We start from the raw sequence: 22,066 nt of genomic DNA, 5'->3' as shown, positions 1-22,066 counted from the left end.
ATGAGAACCAATACCTTGAAGCACACCCGGAAGACCACTGGAAGCCAGTGCAGCTCGCGCAGGAGAGGTGTCATGTGGGAGCGCCATGTCGCCCCCATAAATACCTGCGCGGCTGCATTCTGCACCAGTTGGAGCCTCCGAGTGCTCCTCAAGGGGAACCCCATGTAGAGAGCGTTGCAGTAGTCCAGGCGGGAAGTGACGAGGGCATGAGTGACCGTGCATAAGGAGTCCCGATCCAGAAAGGGGCGCAAGTGGAGTATCAGGCGACCCTCAAGAAGCCTATAGTTGGGCTAATAGACAGCTTACATCAGGGGCCCACCAACTCCTGGGTCCATGGACCTACACAAGGCCCACGGCATGCCAGAAACCGGCCGCACAAACAAAGCCCCATCTGTGGGAAGCAGGCAGCACACAAAATCACATGCTCTCCGGTTTGTGCGAATACCTCTCTCCACAGAACCGGTCCCTGGTGCCCAAAAGGTTGGCGCCTGCTGTCTTATACCATGGTTAGGAAATAGGGAACGTGATGATTCGACGGTTAAAGGCTCTGAGCTTGTCAAGTGCAAAGCTGACAGCCCAGGTTCAAGACCCAAGCGCTGTGCGATGGGATGAGTTCCCGTTCTTGCTCCCACTCCTGCCCACCTAGCAGTTCGAAACCGAGCAAATCTGAGGAAATAAATAGGTACCACTTCGGTGGGAAGGTAACAGTGTTCCGTGCGCTTCAGCTTAACTTAACGGTTTGTTTAGTGAATGTTCAAAGTTACAACGGCACTGAAAAATGTGACTTATGACCATTTTCCCACAGTGGCGCAGTGGTTAGAGTGCAGTACTGCAGGCTACTTCTGTGGACTGCTGGCTGCCTGCAATTTGGCAGATCGAATCTCACCAGGCTCCAGGTTGACTCAGCCTTCCATCCTTCTGAGGTGGGTAAAATGAGGACCCAGATTGTTGGGGTCAATAGGCTGACTCTATAAAACCACTTAGAGAGGGATGTAAAAGCACTGTGAAGCGGTATATAAGTCTAAGTGCTATTGCTATTGCTATTTTTCACACTTATGACTCTTCCAGCATCCCTACAGACATAATGGTCAAAATTCGGACCCTTGGCAACTGGCTCATATTTATTAGGACGGTTGCAGTGTCCTGGGATCACATGATTCCCTTTTGCGACCTTCTGACAAGCAAAGTCAGTGGATTCACTTAACAACCGTCTTTCTACCTCAACAACGTCAGTGATTCGCTTAACAAAGGTGGCGAGAAAACTCCTAAAATGGAGTAAAACTCACTGAACCATTGTCCCGCTGAGCCACATAAATTTCGTAAGTCTGAGGACAACCTGTGCTGCAGTCCTGCTGGACACATGACCACGGAAGCAGGACGTGAAGATTTAGGCAATTCTGTTGCTAAGATAATATCTACTTTCAGTTGTGTTTCTGCTGAATTGGTTAATCATTCCTTTTGGTTCTTGCATCAGTGGTTTTGTACACAGAGATCCCCAAAAGTCATATTCTGTAAACAGTGAGGAGGTCAGTGAACTTCTAAGCTGGACTGCTTGCACAATACGCAGAGACAATGATGACATCTAAACATTAAATAGTCACATGTTGGAGGTATTACAGATGCTGATATTGACGTGATAGCAGTGTTCCGATACTTGAGAGGCTGCCAGAAAGAAGAGGGGTGGGTGGGTCAAGCTATTCTCCAAAGCACCTGAAGGCAGGACAAGAAGCAATGGGTGGAAACTAATCAAGGAGAGAAGCAACCAAGAACTAAGGAGAAATTTCCTGACTGTGAGAACAATTCATCAGTGGAATGAGTTGCCTCCAGAAGTTGTGAGTGCTAACACTGGAGATTTTTCAAGAAGAGATTGGACAGGCATTTGTCTGAAATGGTATAGGGTTTCCTTCCTGAGTAGGGGGTTAGATTAAAAGACCTCTAAGACTTCCATAGTATCATATGACTATCACTAAGAGTTGTATCTTATGATTTTTGATGAATGCATTTTTAGAATGACTATGATCATGATTGATCACTTGTTGCTTGTATGAACACTGAGAGCTTATGCAATGGAGACAAATTCCTTGTGTGTCCAATCGCAATAAAGAATTCTATTCTATTCTATTCTATTCTATTCTATTCTATTCTATTCTATTCTATTCTATTCTATTCTATTCTATTCTATTCTATTCTACTCTACTCTACTCCACTCCACTCTACTCTACTCTACTCTACTCTACTCTACTCTACTCTATTCTATTCTACTCTACTCTATTCCACTCCACTCCACTCCACTCTATTCTTCTACCCTACCCTACCCTACCCTACCCTATCCCACCCCACTCCATTCCATTCCATTCCATTCCATTCCATTCCATTCCATTCCATTCCATTCCACTCACTCCAGTCCACTCCACTCCACTCTATTCTTCTACTCTACTCTACTCTACTCTACTCTACTCTACTCTACTCTACCCTACCCTACCCTACCCTACCGTACCCTACCCTATTCTAATTCTATCCTATCCTATCCTATCCTATCCTATCCTATCCTATCCTATCCTATCCTATCCTATCCTATCCTATCCTATCCTATTCTTTAGAAACAGGGAGAGCTGAAATTAAGAAGTTGGTCCAGCTATCACTGTCACCATCATCATTTGCTATCATTGGTTTCAATAGAACTCTTCGTGTGTTGCCGAGTTCCAAAGATTGTCCGTCATTAACCACAATATTCTTTCTTTCTTTTTTTTTCCTGAAAAAGTAAAAAATTTCCCACTCCGCTTCTTCAGAAGAATAACAGGTAGGAGGTGTTATTGGGTGACAGCTTTTTCTCTTCTCTTCTGAAAGCCACCTTCTTGGTCATTAAAGCTCTGTTATTATTATACGGGTAGCTTTTCTAAGAGGTAAGATGGCTTGGTGAAAATACTGCTTTGATTTTGAAAGAGTAATTTTTTCCCTCTCTTCTTCTGCCATATGTTGTTTTGTAACCCTGGGATGGGGGAAGAAATCATATATTTGCAGCATGAAAATACAGAGTACATTTACACCTAAGATTTATTTTTCTATATTGGTTACTAGCCATAAAAAATTTGAAAGCAGCAACCTAGAACGAAGGAGAAATTTCCTGACAGTTAGAACAATTAATCAGTGGAACAACTTGTCTCCAGAAGCCAAGCCCCTCCAGACATCAATAAAACTCCCAGCATCCTTCACTATAGGCTTGCTGACTGGAATGCTGGGATTTGTAGTCCAGTAATTTCTGAAAGGCTACAGGATTTTTTTTTTTTTGAAAAAAAATTGATTTATATGCCGCCCTTCTCCGGAGACTCAGGGCGGCTTACAATGCGTTAAGCAATAGCCTTCATCCTTTTGTATATTTATACAAAGTCAGCTTATTGCCCCCACAAACTGGGTCCTCATTTCACCTACCTTAGAAAGGATGGAAGGCTGAGTCAACCTTGAGCCTTGGAGAGATTCGAACCAGCAGAAATTGCAGGCAGCTGTGTTAATAACAGGGTGCATTAAACCACTGTACTACCAAGGCTCAGCCTATCTTCAGGTCAGTCCAGACTACAATACAAAGAACGGCCGGGGAAATGCTTGCATGCGATGGACAAATAAAAATAAATAAATAAAACAAATTTCTGTGAATTTTTTTAATTCTTTTTTTTTTTTAATTTTTAAAACAACAAAATATGACAAACACAAAACATATATTCCCTTTTTTACAATGAATGGGGAAAGGTCACAAACGGAAAGTGTTTGTAAGATAATTGATAGTTTTAATATAATGTGTGAAGGAATATATAGAGAAATAAGGGATAATGGGATAAGAAGGATAAGTATACTATACGAAAAGTAAGGGGAAAATGTAAATAACAGAAGACTACCGTTACGGAACTGTTGTAAAAAGGGAATAAATTTCTGTGAAATTCTAATGGGGAGCCTGGACATTTTGGCTCTCTTCTTGTTAAAAACAGAGGCAAATATCTGTGTGTGAACACCTTCCGTGTACAATTTCCCCCTTTTGTGGAACTACAGCCACACCTGTTCGGTTCTCTGTGTTTCAATTAAATTCCAGAGAAACATTCCCTACGGAGCTTGCTTCTACTTTTTTTAACTTTCCGGAGCTGTGCAGTGAGATAATGCTAGCAAGAACAAAGTCTGCCTTCATTTGGGGGCGAGTCTTTGGCCCCCACTGAAAGGGCTCGCAATCTGGGAGTCCTCCTGGATAGGCAGCTGTCTTTGGAGGAACATCTAACGGCTGTTACCAGGGGGACCTTTTATCAGGTTCGCCTGATTCGCCAGTTGCGGCCCTTTCTTGATCGGGATTCCTTGTGCACAGTCACTCACACCCTCGTCACCTCTCGCCTTGACTACTGCAACACTCTCTACATGGGGCTCCCCTTGAAGAGCACCCGGAGGCTCCAGCTGGTCCAGAACGCAGCAGCGCGGGTAGTGACGGGAGCAGCATGGCGCTCCCATGTAACACCGCTCCTGCGCGAGCTGCACTGGCTCCCGGTGGTCTTCCGGGTGCGCTTCAAGGTGTTGGTTATCACCTTTAAAGCGCTCCATGGCATAGGGCCTAGCTATCTCCGAGACCGCCTGCTGCTACCGACGACCTCCCATCGACCCGTGCGCTCCCACAGAGAGGGCCTCCTCAGGGTGCCATCAGCCAAACAATGTAGGCTGGTGGCCCCCAGGGGGAGGGCCTTCTCTGTGGGGGCACCTACCCTCTGGAATCAGTTACCCCCGGAGATAAGAAGAATCCATGACCTCAATGCCTTCCGTCGTTCCCTGAAAACCCATCTTTTTCAGCAAGCCGGGTTGGCTTAGAAGAAATTTTTAGATTCTTTTAATTAGTTTGTGATTCTTAACTTTCGGGCCAAAATTTATATATATTTTTAAATGTTTTAATATTTGTATTCTATGTTTTTTTATCTTGGCTGTACACCGCCCTGAGTCCTCAGGGAGAAGGGCGGTATATAAATTGGAAATTAAATTAAATTAAATTAAATTTGCCTGTATTTCTAAAACAAACAAACAAACAAACAAAACGAAATTAAAAAAAAACCAAACCCCAAAACTCAGCTCCTTGCCATTATAGAGATTTTTCTTCCTGGAATCACCATGCAACCCTATGTTATCTTGTGGCAATTCCAGGAAATTCTGAAAAGAAGCCAAAGCTCAGCGCTGTCAATGCCGGATGATTTGAAGCATTGGAAGGAAGAAAAGAATTGGAACTGGGCTGCCATACAGTGTGCATTTCATACAGAAGCACCAACATCTTCCGTGCTTAAATGGACTAATAAAATGTAAGTCTGGAGAAGCTAATAGAATAGAATAGAATAGAATAGAATAGAATAGAATAGAATAGAATAACAGAGTTGGAAGGGACCTTGGAGGTCTTCTAGTCCAACCCCCCACTTAGGCAGGAAACCTTACACCACTTCAGACAAATGGTTATCCAACCTCTTCTGAAAAACTTCCAGCGTTGGAGCATTTACAACTTCTGGAGGCAAGTCATTCCACTGATTAATTGTTCTCACTGTCAGGAAATTTCTCCTTAGTTCTAAGTTGCTTCTCTCCTTGATTAGTTTCCACCTGTTGCTTCTTGTCCTGCCCTCAGGTGCTTTGGAGAATAGCTTGACCCCCTCTTCTTTGGGGCAGCCCCTGAGATATTGGAACACTTCTATCATGTCTCCCCTAGTCCTTCTTTTCATTAAACAAGACACACCCAGTTCCTGCAACCGTTCTTCAGATGTTTTAGCCTCCAGCCCCCTAATCCTCTTCGTTGCTCTTCTCTGCACTCTTTGTAGAGTCTCCACATCCTTTTTACATTGTGTTGACCAAAACTGGATGCAGGATCCCAAGTGTGGCCTTACACATGTCTCTCTTTGTTTCTCTCTCTCTGTGTCTCTGTCTCTGTCTCTCTCTCTCTCTCTCTCTGTGTGTGTGTCTGTCTGTCTGTCTGTCTCTCTCTGTCTCTCTCTTTGTTTCTGTCTCCCTCTGTCTCTCTCTGTCTCTGTTCATCTCTCTCTCTGTCTCTCTTTGTTTCTCTCTGTCTCTCTCTGTGTCTCTCTCTCTCTCTCTTTGTTTCTGTCTCCCTCTGTCTCTCTCTGTCTCTGTTCGTTTCTGTCTGTCTCTCTTTGTTTCTCTCTCTGTCTCTCTGTCTCACTCTCTCTCTCTCACTCTCTCTCTCTGTCTCTCTTTGTTTCTCTCTCTGTCTCTCTGTGTCTGTCTCTGTCTGTCTCACTCTCTCTCTCTCTCTCTGTTTCTCTCTCTCTCTCTCTCTCTCTGTGTCTGTCTGTCTCTCTTTCTCTTTCTCTCTGTCTGTCTCTGTCTCTCTCTCTCTCTTTGTTTCTGTCTCCCTCTGTCTCTCTCTGTCTCTGTTCGTCTCTGTCTCTGTCTCTCTTTGTTTCTCTCTCTGTCTCTCTGTGTCTGTCTGTCTCTCTCTGTCTCACTCTGTCTCTCTCTTTGTTTTTTTTTTCTCTCTCTCTCTGTGTCTGTCTCTGTCTGTCTGTCTGTCTCTCTCTCTGTCTCTCTCTGTTTCTCTCTCTCTCTTTCTGTCTCTCCCTCCCTCCCTTTTCCTCCCTTCCTCTTTCTCTTTTTCTCTACCTTTTAGCTAAGCTAAAGAGGTGCAAAACCCTCTTCTTACCTATATTTAAAAACTTACATCTGATGGCATCTCCTTGACATTATAATAAAAGAACCTTGATGAGAAGATAATTCGGTGCCCTTGAAAAGATTACAAAGGGGGAGTTGCATAACAAAGAAAGATGTTTTATTACCAGGCAAGGTCACAAGGGGAGTGCAGTTTCAATCAAGGAAGTATCAAGGAAGAAACCACACTCAAACCAAAAGTGGCAGAGGTGACACGCGCCAGGAGAAATCAGGAGATTCAGGCAGTTCAAATGAGTATAAATATTTATTGCAAGCTTAGCTCTCCACAAGAATCTGGCCAACTGACCATTAAGGGAAATGAGCAGGAGTTCAGAAAGGAATTCAAGGTGGGCTGGATTTATATCTCTTTGCGAGTGTGCAGGGACTCGTGCAGTGGTGAAATTCAAATTGGGCGTGGTGTGGCTTGATGGGCGTGGCTTGGTGGGCATGGCAGGGGAAGGATACAGCAAAATCTCCATTCCCTTCTCACTCCTGGGGATAAGATATTGCAAAATCTCCATTCCTACCCCACTTGGGACCAGCCAGAGGTGGCATTTGCCGGTTCTCCGAACTACTCAAAATTTCCACTACCGGTTCTCCAGAACCTGTCAGAACCTGCTGGATTTCACCCCTGGACTGGTGACGTATGACCGACTCAGCCTGGTCCTCTCCTACATCAGCAAGGTTTATACAAACAGCCTGCAAATCTCTTTGATGTAAGAAAACAACAAATATTACCCAAAGCCAAGAACTCAACAGTTCGGCCCCGAGCTGCATATATTCTCTGCTATCAGTGCCATTAATTATACAAATCTAATTTTTTTTTTACTACCGGTTCTGTGGGTGTGGCTTGGTAGGCATGGCAGGGGAAGGATACTGCAAAATCTCCATTCCCACCCCACTCCTGGAGGAAGGGTATTGCAAAAACTCCATTCCCAACCCACTCTGGGGCCAGCCAGAGATGGTATTTGCCAGTTCTCCGAACTACTCAAAATTTCCACTACTGGTTCTCCAGAATCTGTCAAAACCTGCTGGATTTCACCCCTGCTTGGGACACAGCAACAGTCATAAGTACAAGCCAGTTGCCAAGTGTCTGAATTTTGATCATATGATTGTGGGGAATGCTGCAACGGTCATAAGTGTGAAAAACGGTCATAAGTCACTTTTTTCAGCACCATTATAAATTTGACCGGTTACTAAACTAAAGGTTGTAAAGTGAGGACTACCTGTATGCAGAGGCGGGCTTCACATAATTTAACAACCGGATCTCCCCAGCACTGAAAATGTGAGCGCACGGGTTCTGCGCATGTGCTTTGCTCGTGGGCACGCTTGCATGCATGCGTACGGCTTAAAAAAATGCAGCTAAATAGAACGGCATAGCGCCAGGGCAAGTCACAACTGCAGGTCACAACTGCAGGTCACAACTACCAGCTCGCCCGAACCGGCTGAATCCCACCTCTGGCTGTATGGTAAATACATTTGAAAGTGTCTATCTTAAATTTATTGTAATTGTCGTTGTCATAAAAAGACCTTAATGAAAAGATAGTCTTGTAGTCTCCCAGAAGCTGTAAAATGGAATTGCCGTGATAGCGAAAGAACAGTGAACTATTTCACGGCTAATTTTAGTTGCACTGAAGGAGGGATAATTAAAATGGTCTCAGCCGGCGTAAATTGAGCAGGTTCCTCTAATTACAGAAAATGCGTCCAATCCAAAACTTTTCACTTGCCACAAAAATCTTTTGTCCTCTTTCTTTATCTACCAGCTAATGGGAATAAAAGCCATAGCAAACAATTAACATTTTTTTTGATGCAGCAGGGTACATGTGACAGAGTAAAATTGGACCAGTTTCCTATTATTCCATCCAGTTTCAATATTTCGTACAAAAGTGGAAGGGGAAAAAAAAGCTTTCATTTCTATCGGGAAAAAAAAAACAACAAATAAAAACAAAAGGACTGAATTTAAGGATCCTTTGGGGAAAGAGATAATTTTTTTAAAAAAATTTGATTTATATGCCGCCCTTCTCCAGAGACTCAGGGCGGCTTACAATACGCTAAGCAATAGCCTTCATCCTTTTGTATATTTATACAAAGTCAGCTTATTGCCCCCACAAACTGGGTCCTCAATTTACCCACCTTAGAAAGGATGGAAGGCTGAGTCGACCTTGAGCCTGGTGAGATTCGAACAAGCAGTAAATGCAGGCAGCTGTGTTAATAACAGGGTGCTTAGACCACTGTACTATCAAGGCTCTTGATTTTGATAGTAAGATTTTGATCTTATTAAGATCTTGATCTTCTATTTTGATACACAGGTAGTCCTTGACTTACAATAATTTTTTTTTTTTAAATTTGATTTATATGCCGCCCTTCTCCGAAGACTCAGGGCGGCTTACAATACGCTAAGCAATAGCCTTCATCCTTTTGTATATTTATACAAAGTCAGCTTATTGCCCCCACAAACTGGGTCCTCAATTTACCCACCTTAGAAAGGATGGAAGGCTAAGTCAACCTTGAGCCTTGGCGAGATTCGAACCCTGCAGTAATTGCAGGCAGCTGGTCTTAATAACCAGCTTAATAACAGGGTGCCTTAAACCCCTGTACTACCAAGGCTCATAATTCATGCTGTGACCGTTGGAAGTTACAACAGTGTTGACAAAAAGTGACTTACGACCATTTTTCACATTTTTCACAATTAGGACCATTGCCTAATTACCATCGGAGTTCAGACACTTGGCAACTGACTCGTATTTATGATGGTTGTAGTGTCTTGGGGGTCACCTGATCCCTTTTTGTGACCTTCTGACACGCAAAGTCAATGGGGAAGCCAGTTTTATTTAACAAACATATTAGTAACTTAGCAACTGCTGTGATTCATTTAACACAAGGGTGAGTTGCTCCTGGTTTGGTCCGGTTCTTGCGAACTGGTAGTAATGGCGGTGGGAGGCTCCGCCCACCCACCCTGATGTCATCACTGACGATATGCGCAGAAGCTGGCATGGCACGATGGGCGTGGCTTGGTGAGCGTGGCAGGGGAAGGATACTGTAAAATCTCCATTCCCACCCCATTCCAGGGGAAGGATACTGTAAAATTTCCATTCTCTCCCCAATCCAGGGGAAGGATACTGTAAAATCTCCATTCCCTTCCCAATCCAGGGGAAAGATACTGTAAAATCTCCATTCCCTTCCCAATCCAGGGGAAGAATACTGTAAAATCTCCATTCCCTCCCCACTCCAGGGGAAGGATACTGTAAAATCTCCATTCCCTCCCCACTCCAGGGGAAGGATACTGTAAAATCTCCATTCCCTCCCCACTCCAGGGGAAGGATACTATAAAATCTCCATTCCCTCCCCACTCCAGGGGAAGGATACTGTAAAATCTCCATTCCCTCCCCGCTCCAGGGGAAGGATACTGTAAAATCTCCATTCTCTCCCCACTCCAGGGGAGGAATACTGTAAAATCTCCATTCCCTCCCCAATCCAGGGGAAGAATACTGTAAAATCTCCATTTCTTCCCAATCAGCTGGGACTTGGGAGGCAGAGAATAGATGGGGGTGGGGCCAGTCAGAATTTTTACTACCAGTTCTCCGAACTACTCAAAATTTCTGCTACCAGTTTTCCAGAATTGGTCAGAACCTGCTGAAACCCACCTCTGGTGGCATATAAATTTAATAAATAAACAATTTAACAAACAAATAAACCCTCTTCAAAAGTCACCATCAAAAGGACAAGAATGATTCAAGATTTGTTGAGCGTGCACGTTGGGTGTTTTAATCCTTTTCCTTGAATTTTAATTTAAACTTCCTGTCAGTTAATGCAAACGCACGTATTATTGCCTCGTAATCACCCCGGTTGTTCCTTTTTATTTTCGATGTATCATGCTTTAGTCAGTGAATCCTGAATGTGGGTTATTTATGCTGTTAGCATGAGCTTTTGGCAACGCTCCCAGCTCTTCTGTGAAAGTTTCTAGGCATGAAAATGCGGTCTGAATATATGGCTAGATGAATTCCCCTTCCCCCCCACCGATTTGAAGTAGTATCACTCATAAACAGGATATTTCTGTCTCTCGGGATGCTAATCAAAGCTATTCAAAAGATGCTGTTGAAAGGTAGGAGACATGCTGGAAAGTGAGGGAAATAAATTTAAAAAAAAGTAAGGCATCTTTCCATCCTTTCATATATTTTCTTTTTCATAATCTTTCATTGTTACAGAGTTAAAATCTGTTTAGCAGCCTTTAAACGTAATAACGGAACAACAGAGTTAGACGGGACCTTGGAGGTCTTCTAGTCTAACCCCCTGGAAACCACAAGATGACTGTTCTCATAATATCTCCTGTTATTACTCATTCTGCCCTGAAGTCTGCTATGTTGGAGCTGGAATAATTTGTCATCCATTAGCCAAACCCAGGACTTAAATCTTCTCGACACTAAATAATTGGGCAGGCTTGAGACGGCTATTAAGGAAAAAGCTGGAGATTTGAATTCAGCAGGAGCACTCGTTAAGAATTCCTACTTCTGGATGTATGTAGAGAATATTGAGTCCCATTAAAAAGACAAGTCTCCCTAATATAGTTGCCTTGAACCAAATGGTGGAATTCAAATAATTTAACAACTGGTTCTCTACCCTAATGACTGCCCTAAGTGGGCGTGGCCATGGTGGGCGTGACCAGGGGGTGTGACAGGCAGCACTCCGGCCTCCTGCACCCCCCCTGGGAGCAAAAACAGGCTGTGGGGGGGACCCCCGCGCCCCATTTTGGGCCTAGGAGGCCTGCCTGCAGCCTCCTGGGAGTGAAAATGGGCCACGGGGGGGGCTGCACCGCACCCCCTGCACCCCGTTTTGGGCCTAGGAGGCCTCCCTGCACTTACCTGGAGCCAAAATGGGGCGTGTGGGGACTCCTGGAAGGGGTGGAGCAGGGAGGAATTCGGCCAGGCGTGGGTTCCAAAATTTTAAACGTGGCAGCCAGGGCGAGTGAGCGGCAACCGGGGGACTGGTTTGGGGGGGCGTGTCCAGCCAGGCAGCCATTACTACCAGTTCTGTGAGTGATGACAGATTTTTACTACCGGTTCTCCCAAACCGGTGCGAACCAGGAGCAACTCACCTCTGGGTGCGCCAGCCAGCAATTTAACTACCGGTTCGCCTGAACTGGCTGAATCCCACCACTGCTTGAACCTATAGATTCAGCTCGGAACAGCTATCATTGAATGCAGACAGACCTGCCTCATATTTGAAAGAAAAGCTAGATTCACGGAGAAATGAATGAAAATAGAAACGCAAACCATATCTTGAAAAGAAGGAAAGAAAGAGAGGAAGTTTGTTTGTTAGTTCGTTCGTTCATTCAACTTCTACTGCTGCCTATCAATCCATGTCTCTGGGCAGTTTACAATTCTGAAAGTATACAACAATCAAAGCAATAAGATCATATTAAAAATGATAAAAAACTTAGAACAGAAGGAACAAGGGTTTCTAGTCTAACTCCCTTCTCAAGATCCAATATGATCAGTGGTGGGGTTCAAATAATTTAACAACTGCTTTTCTGCCCTAATGACTGGTTGGGCATGGCCATGGGGTGTGACAGGCAGCACTTGGACTCCTGCACACCCCTGGGAGCAAAAATGAGCCATGGGGGGGGGTGCTGCCCCCCCGTGCCCTGTTTTGGGCCTAGTAGGCCTCTCTTCAGCCTCCTGGGAGCAAAAATAGGCTGCAGGGGGGGTCTAGGAAGTCTCCCTTCACTTACCTGGGAGCCAAAATGGAGCATGTGGGACTCCTGGCAGGGATGGGGCAGAGCCAGCCAGCAATTTAACTATCGGTTCACCCGAACAGGCCCGAACTGGTTGAATCCCACCACTGATATGATTCTGGATAAATGGTTTGTTACGATATTTTCAGGATCAGACTCAATAAATAAGCTGAGAATTATAAATTCAAATAAATCACTATTTATTTACATAAGGCATTCTATATTCACTGAATATTCACAGATAGAAGCAAAAAATGGACGTATGCGGCTCCTTATATATACAATGGGTGGAGCTAGATATGGGAGTGGTGAAATATGAATACATTAAGAGGTGAAGAATAAGTTAACCCCTGATACCCTGTTCATGTACTATTTACATAATGGAGAATAAGGCATTTACTTGTGACAAATCCCCCTCTAAATGCCGATTCGACATATAACAACAATCACAATCAGATTCAGAACAATATAAGACATATAATTTAGAAGTCAAGTATTTATGTTGCTTAGACGGCAAAGGCTTTGTTAATATGTTAGCTATTTGCTCTGATGTTTCACAATGAACTGCTTTGATAAATCCATCTTGAGATAATTGTCTCACATGTTTAAACTTTATATCTATATGTCTGGACCTTTGTCCAATAGCATCAGACCTAGATATTTCGATAGCAGCTTTATTGTCTTCATGCATAATAAAAGGCAAAATGGGTTTCTTCCAAATATCAGAAAGTAAATCATTAAACCATACAAGGTTATTTGCTGCCTTAGATAGACAAACATATTCTGCCTCTGTTGTTGAAGTGGCTACTAGATCTTGTTTGCCAGTATACCAGTAAACTGGACAACCGTTAAGGAAAAATAAATAACCAGATGTGCTTTTTCTACATGAGGTATCGCCAGCCCAATCCGCATCGGCATAACATGTGAGGATGGGCTCTTTGACAGTATTAGGTTCCAATAACAAACAGAAGTCTAAACTATTCTTCAAGTATCTTAATATCCTTTTGACAGCTTCCCAATGGTATAGTGATGGTTTGCTAACATGTCTGGACAATAAGTTGAGAGGCAAAGCAATATCAGGTCTAGTCCAATTGGAGATATAAAGAAGTGAACCTATGACTGACCTATAAAATGTATTGTCTTTGAATTCAGGGGATGATTCATCTGTATTCTTCAAAAAATCAATTTGCATTGGAGTATCGCAAGGCTTAGCATTACTTAAATTACATTTATTCAAGAGCTCTATGATTTTGTCCTTTTGAGAAAGCTTAAATCCTCTTCTGGTTTTACTGATTTGAACACCAAGATACTTATTTACTTTACCCAAAGATTTCAAAGAAAAATGTTCATTCAGTTTTGTTACAAATGCTTCTCTCCTTTCATTATGTTTACCTATGTACAAAATATCATCCACATAGATCAATATAAATTCTAGTGAATCATCCTCTTTTTTGACAAAGAAACAATTATCAGCAGTAGTGGCATTGAAATTCATAGTTTTGAGTACTTTTACTAAACAATCATACCATTGTTTACCAGATTGTTTCAACCCGTATAAACTTTTATTTAGTAACCAAGTTTCATTTTTGTTTGTGTATTGACTGTGGGGTGCCCTCACATATATTTCTTTATCTAATTTTGCATGTAAATACGCAGTCTGTATGTCGTATTGGAATACATCGAGGTTGAGTGCTGATGCTATAACCAGAGCTGTCTTGACACTCTCTGTTCTTACTGTGGGGGAGTATGTATCTGTATAATCCTCGGGATATTTCTGTGCATAACCTTGTGCAACTAATCTAGCTTTGTATAGAGTATTGCCTCCCTCTAAATTTTTAATTTTATATATCCACCTAATGCCAATGATGGTTTTGTCCTTTGGTGCAATTGTAGGTGTGAATACATTTAGCTCTCGTAAACTATCCATCTCTTTACTCATGGCTGATTCCCACTTTTTCTTTTCTTCAGGGGGAAGTTTTAACACTTCCTCATATGTGTTAGGTGTTGGTGATTCTCTATCCATATGCATTACATAATCTTTGTATTTGTTTGGCACTTGGTTTCTACTACTTCTGATTGCTCTTTCTGGTTTAGTATCATTGTCATGCATATACCTCGCTTCCTTTTTTGTTAATGAATCTGTTCTTATTTTGTATTGACTATTTGTCCATGTTTTGACTTTATTTTTATGCGTGTTGTTACTATGTTCTTCTCTATTCCCTTTATCTTGGAGTTTAGTGCCTGAGTTGGTGTTTGGGAATATTTCGTTAAGATGTATTCTAGACCAGTTGGCCTGTTCATGGAACACAGCTGTTCTGGAAACTATAAATTTGTTATTACTATCGATAAATCTGTATCCTTTTGTACCTGTCTCGTATCCCATAAATCTAAGTCTTCTGGATACGTTCTCACCTTTGCGCCTCAATTGTTTAGGTATGTGTACGTCTGCAGTGACTCCAAATATGTGCATGTGTGCTAGTTTTGGTTTTCTGTTATACATTGCTTCATACGGTGTCTTATTTACAATACTGGACCAAGTTCTGTTTTGAGTGTAATTAGAATATTGTAGGGCTTCTGACCAGAATTGTTTACCTAAGCCAGCATCCTCTAATGTGCATCTAATCATGGTTTGTAATGTTGAGTTCTTTCTCTCTACCACTCCGTTCTGGAATGCAGAAAATGGGCTAGATGTGTAATGTAACATTCCTTTGTCTTTTAGCCATTGGGAGAATTCCTTAGACATGAATTCACATCCCCTATCTGTCATGATTTGTTTTATTTTAATATTGTGTTGTGTTTCTATACGTTTGTAAAACTCCTTAAATTTTTGAAAGGTTTCATCTTTATGTTTTAATGTGTAAACAAATCCATAACGACTATAATCATCCACAATGGTTAGAAAGTAACGTTTTTTATAAGTAATTGATGGTGTTAATGGACCAACTAGATCCATGTGTACCAAATCAAAAATTTTGTTAGTTGATCTCATTGACTTTCTAGGTCTGGGACTAGTTTTGAGATTTGTAGATTTACATACTGAGCATTCCAAATAGTTTTCACAATTTTTTATTTTAACACCTTCTGCATGTTCAGTCATCTTTTGCACTACAGGAAAACTGGCATGTCCTAATTTCCTATGTAAGACATGAGCACACTCATCGTGAATTGGTTTACCTATTTTAGGTTTTTTTTCATTGTGTGTATCTTTGTGGTTATGAGTTACTTCATGTTCCTCATTGTCACTGTTACTATTGTCTCCATTATCTATTTCATTGTCATCTTCCACATTTGAATCAATGTTGTTTAACCATTTCTCCTTTGTCATTAAATAAGGTAGACCTCCTTTGATTATTACTGTGCCTATGTTTGTTCTGTTTTTCTCTAATGTTGCCTTTCCTTTTGAGAACACAATGTTAATGTCAGAATCTCTGCTTAGTTTTATTGCACTAAGTACGTTATGAGGTATCTCAAGTATTAGTAATACCCCCTCTACTTTTCCTAGGCCTGGTAAGATTACATTCCCTCTACCTATTACTTGAACCTTTTCTTGATTAGCTACTTTGATTACAAATTTATCTTCTACAAAAGAAGATAATATATTTTTGTTATTTGTAGTGTGATTGGTTGCTCCAGAATCAATAAGCCAATTGTTGTTCTCTGGTTGTTGTATGTTAATGTTATCATGTTTGTCTAGCCCATTCAGTGAACCAGACTTTCTATCCTTTGAATTGTCTCTGCCCCCTCTACGTTCTCTATAGTTGGGTGGACTTCTATACCTATGTCTATCAATGGAAGATTGTTTGTTGTTGTACCTGTTTCTATATTCTGACCTGTGTCTTTCTCTTAGAATTTTAGGACAATCCCTCCTATTATGTTCTCTGGACCCACAATCGTGGCATCTAAATGGTTCATGATATCTTTCTTGAAATGCTACCTTTTTATATTGTTTGTGTTCTATGTGGTTGTTATAACGACTCCTCCTTGAATTGTCTTCAGCTATTAACTTGTTAGATAGACTTTCTATGGATAAGTATCCTAGATTGATTGTGTCTAAATGTGACATATAATTGTCCCATGATGGGTCAAGTGAGTTGATGATAACACTTTTCATCGTTTGATCTGAAATTACCCCCCCCTTAAGTGCAGTTCTGCTCTAATTTTGTTTAAAGATATTAAATGTTCACTTATGGAAACCCCTGGCTTTATCCTAGAAGAGAAGAAATCTTTAGACATTCTTGTGGTAGTGGCTACACTTTCACTGTGGAATAAATTAAACATGCATTGAATAATTTCTGAGACAGTCAGATTTTGCTTAATACTGTGATACATGGCTGGGGATACACTGGAAATCAATAAGAAGAATGCTCTATGGTGTAGGCAATCTAACTTTAGAGTCCAAGGTCTTTTTGGGGGGTTAGTAATAAAGAAGAGTAAATTTTCTTTCATAAAGACAACCTGGAGCTGCTGATACCATTCTTGCAAATTAATGCCATCTATTCTCAGCTTTGGAAAGTCATTGGGTAAATTCCCAACATTGTTGGGTCCATTACTTACAACCGGAGGTAGTCCGTGGTCTTGCAAATGACGAAAGTTGCAAAACGGCGTGGGGATGCTTGCAACGAGTTTGCGTGATTCTCTCTGCATCTCATGTCTCCCGAAGTTGTCTGCGTAGTCTTGCGCATGCGTGTTGCTCATTTCGTTTCTGGAGTCATCGTGAGAGGTTCTCGCTGCTGCAGCTCTCTCGCTCTGTTCTTCTCCCGATGAATCAGTCTCTGGCTCGATCTTTGGAGTCCTGGTGATAGCGGGCGCTCGTTTTCTTTCGCTGAAGGTGCTGGTCCTTGGATTAGTCTGCGGCGTGGGGCGGTATCTGCAGGGCTCTCTGGGCTCAGGCGTCGGTGCTCTCGCCGTCTGGATAGGAGCGGGTAGATTTTGAGGCGTTGGTTCGCTTGCTTGTTTTTTTGTCGATCTTTTAGTGATCTTCAGTTTCGGTCCAAATGCTGCAAAAAGCGTTTTCATTGCTGATTTTACTTGCATGTCTATTGAATCTTCTTCGTTCTCTGTGTCTGATTCTTCTGAGGTATATATTTTTTTCTCTTTCATTTTTGCATCGGGTAAGGCTTTTCGCGCCAGATATTTTGAATCCTGCTTTCTGATTGGCTCTGCTTCGCTCATCTTAGGGGTCTGTTGAAACCAAGATGGCTGCCATTCAAAATTTTGCGCGGGATTGTTGGTTTTCTTCTTCGTTGCGTTTTCATCTGCAATCATATTACTCACTATTTTTGAGTCTCTTGATTTTTCAGTAGCGATGTGCTTCTCTTTCGCTGCTCCGTTGTTCTTTAGTATATCTTGGAGATTCGCGACGAGACTTTCATCGCTCTTTTGGCTTTTTAAAAGTTTCAGTATCTCTGACCTGAGTTCGTTGTTTTCTATTTCGTTTTCTTCTTGGTCATCATCTTCATTTATTATTTCTTCGTCGTCTGTGGTGTATTCTTCAGATTCTCTCGAAATTGCATTCGTGGACTCATTGATTATTTCTTGATCCGCTTCCATTTCTTTGCTGTATGCCCTGGTGTTGGGCCTATCTCTTTTAGACATGTTTAAGTTTTTATTGAGTCAATTCAACCATCCTCTGCTACCAGATTGTTACGATATTTTCAGGATCAGACTCAATAAATAAGTTGAGAATTATAAATTCAAATAAATCACTATTTATTTACATAAGGCATTCTATATTCACTGAATATTCACAGATAGAAGCACAAAATGGACGTATGTAGCTCCTTATATATACAATGGGTGGAGCTAGATATGGGAGTGGTGAAATATGAATACATTAAGAGGTGAAGAATAAGTTAACCCCTGATACCCTGTTCATGTACTATTTACATAATGGAGAATAAGGCATTTACTTGTGACATGGTTGTTCAGTCTCTTCTTAAAAACTTCCAGTGTTGGCCCACCCACAACTTTTCAAGGCAAATCGTTCCATTGTCAGGAAATTTCTCCTTAATTCTAGGTTGCTTTTCTCCTTGATTAGATTAAAAAAAACTATTTTTTTTTAAAGTTAAAGAGGCTTTTAATATTATATTCATGAGTGTTTTGGACTGGCTCCTTGATGAATCAAAAAAGATTCAAAATTCAGCTCATTATGTGGATGTGTGTTTCAGGACATCATGTGCCTGTGAATAAAGTCACATAACAATTTAAAATTAGCTCCCTGCCCTTTCAAGAATCTTTATGATTTCTTTATCACCTTGATTGTCATTTTGCTCTAATGTTGTAACGACACAGCGGTCATTACAGTCTCATTAAAGACTCTCTCTTTTTTTTTGGAAAATTTCATTGGTCCAGTCCCAAAGTGATGGCTTTTTCTCAGGAGTGACATTTTCTCAAAGTGAAATTCTTCAGCTGGACTTCTGGTTCCAATATCTATCAAACTGGATGCTGATTAAAGAGATAAATCAAGTCACAAACGGTTGTCTGGCTAATTGTAAATTTTGTTTGACCATCTCTGTTGCTTCCATCAATAAATAAATAAATAAAGGACATTTCAGCGGCTTCGTTTTAGGAACATCAAGTCCAGATTCTAATCATCTATTTTATTTGTTTGTTTGTTTGTTTATGTATACAGGTAGTCCTCGACTTACAACCATTCATTTAGTGACCGTTCGAAGTTACTGCAGCACTGAAAAAAGTGACTTTATGACCATTTTTTCACACTTAGAACTGTTGCAGTGTCTCCATGGTCATGTGATCAAAATTTGGGCACAATATCACAGAAGTGAGTACACCCCCTCACATTTTGTAAATATTTAAGTATATCTTTTCATGTGACCACACTGAAGAAATGACACTTGGCTATAATGTAAAGTAGTGAGTGTACAGCTTGTATAACAGTGTAAATGTGAGGTCATAGCCCCAAGTGCTCCTACCACCACTGGAACTTCTTTGGCCTTGACATTGCTCAACCTCTTCAGTTCCTCCATCAGGCGCTGGTACTTCTCCAATTTCTCCTCCTTCTTCTCCTTCTTCCTGATGTTGCTGTCACTTGGCAGTACTACATCTAACGTCACCACTGTCTTGGGGTCCTTGTTTACAACCAAGATGTCTGGTTAATTGGATAGTTCCTGTCTGTCTGTCAGGATTTGGAAGTCCCATAGGATTTTAGCCCTTCTATTCTTCACAACTTTCTGTGCTTTCTGTCATCTGAAGCTGGGATTGTCTCGCCTGTTACGCTATGCAGGTGTTCTTGTACTCAATGCCAACTAATTGGTTGTGCTTGTTGGATTCTCTCTGTGGTTCTCTCTCTGTGTGTCTCTCTGTCTCTCTCTGTCTCTCTCTGTCTATCTGTGTTCTGTCCCCGTCCCACACGCACACACACCAACAGACGTTCAAGAGTTAAAGACCAAACCAGCCGGCAAAATCCTTTTCCTTATGATAACAGAACTTGGCAACAACCTAGTGGCTGCCTGCCAAGAGTTTATTACTCACGAAGAGGAGAGATAACTTCTCCCCACTTCTGGTACATCAAAAGAAACAGCTCAATAATTACAGAGTCAATCAAGTCCAGAGATAATCCAGCAAAGTCTATAGCAAAAGTCCGGCAATGCAGAATGACGTGGAAGCTTTCAGCTTTGTTCGTCACAAGGTTTGACTGGCCACCACGCTCCCTTTTATATCCTGTGGGGTGTGGTCCAGTGACTCAGCCTAATCTCGGGCACGCCTTTTCTTTTGTTGCGCGTGCTTATCTGTGCAACGCTGGCGTGGATCCAGCCAAGACTCATTACCCTCATTACTGTCCATCTGTGGCTGCGTGGATGTGCTTGGCCCTGGCCCTATCTCTTGCCCTTCGGCGGACACCGAAGGCATTGCCAGAGAGGAGGGTCCTGGAGAGGGAGGCCTTGCCAACTCCTCTCCTTCACTCTCGGAGTCCTCTCCTGCCGATGACACAGGCTCAGGTAACGGAGCCACAACAGTCTGTCTGTCTGTCTGTCTGTCTGTCCGTCTTTGTGTCTGTCTGTCTGTCTCTGTCTCTCTGTCTGTCTCTGTCTTTGTCTCTCTCTCTCTCTCTATATATATATATACACATATATATAATGTATAAATATATGTACACACACATACTGTACTCTATCTATCTATCTATCTATCTATCTATCTATCTATCTATCTATCATCTATCTATCTATCATCTATCATCTACCTATACCTACCTTCCCACCTATCTACCTATCATCCGGGTGTAAGATATATTGATTCAATAAAGGAGAATATTTGTAGCTCAGGGTTGAACTGTGAGGTCCTTGGTGCCCTCTGAGGTCAGTTGTTTTCTTGCAGAGGTTTCATTATGCAAACAACATCAAACTAGATAACCTCATTATCAGTCAAAGTTCAGCTCATTATACAGGTATGCAAAGCAGCTTCAGGACATCTGGCACATGCAAATAAAGACCCATTACCTACTTAAAATTAGTTCCCTGACACTATGATGATTTCTGAAGCTTTGGTTCTTGACTGTAATGACATATATATATATATTTGTTTTCTGAGGTTTTCGCGGGTGTTTGTATGTAGGTCTTTGGTTATTCGGGTTTTCTCCCGCGTAAAATTGGAGGTGTCTTGGCAACTTTTCGACGAAGTCTCATTCGTCATCTTCAGGCTCCTAGAAGCACGAAGCCGAAAACACCAGCCTGAAGATGACGAATGAGACTTCGTCGAAACGTTGCCAAGACACCTCCAATTTTACACGGGAGAAAACCCGAATAACCAAAGACACACACACACACACACACACACACACATATACACACATACACATACACACACTCTCTCTCCCTCCCTCCCTCCCTCTCTCTTTCTCCCTCTTTCTCTTTCTTTCTCTCTCTCTCTCTCTTTGTATTGCATGAGATTTTTGTATATAATCATAAAGTTTATTGACAAAATCTTAAGATGTCAGGCAGTTTGGTGCCACATTGCTCAGGACTTCAGAAGGCTGCCAACTCCTGCTTTAGAGGTATGTGTGCATGAATATGCATAAACATATGTGCTGAGGTTACATATCCACTAATACACATGGCACAATATTTAGGCAATCAAATCAGCCTTTCCTTGATCTGATTTTCAATACAGGAGCACCATCCCATCTGTCAGGGCTACGACACGGCATAATGAGAAAAACCTACTCTGTATTAAATTATTAAATTGATATAGTGTTTAAATACCAACGAATGATTACAGTTTGAACCCAAATGCAGATGTACTAAGTTCTGCTACTTTCCCATCCGGCAACAACAGTGCCCCCTTCCCCCCCATTTTTAATATTCCGTGAGTAAATAATTCCGCTTAAATTTATTAACTTAATGGTATTAAGACTTTTTTTGTTTCTTCCTTCCTTAAGGGAGCAATGCACACTCATCCAATTACGATACTTCATTTGCTTTCCAGTTTGCATTTCTAATTTGACATTTTCCTCAAAGGTCCAGATACGAAGATGAAAGAGTGAGCGATGAAAATCCTCTGCAGATTGAATTAGCCACCCCGCGGGATAGGCAGTCTCCTGACGATTAAGAGAGCTTCGTTTTCACTTCTTTCATTTTTTAGGAGGATTAGTTTGGCTTGGATTTAAATCTTTCCTCCAGATTGTGGAAAGGGAAATAAAAACTTGAAAAACGA

At 41.7% G+C, this 22,066-nt stretch overlaps 1 long non-coding RNA gene across 1 annotated transcript; it reads left to right on the top strand.

The window, feature by feature from the left end:
- Nucleotides 1-1,746: 1,746 nt before the first annotated feature.
- On the top strand, nt 1,747-22,066 carry LOC148112545 (uncharacterized). Its single transcript, XR_015729132.1, has 3 exons — nt 1,747-1,891; nt 19,026-19,175; nt 21,871-22,066. It is a non-coding gene; the product is annotated as an uncharacterized LOC148112545 (long non-coding RNA).

The sequence above is a fragment of the Pantherophis guttatus genome, chromosome 8 (assembly GCF_059756535.1).
Source record: "Pantherophis guttatus breed Tessera chromosome 8, ASM5975653v1, whole genome shotgun sequence".
NCBI classification, from domain to species: Eukaryota; Metazoa; Chordata; class Lepidosauria; order Squamata; family Colubridae; genus Pantherophis; species Pantherophis guttatus.
This window is presented reverse-complemented; position numbering and strand designations above follow the sequence as displayed.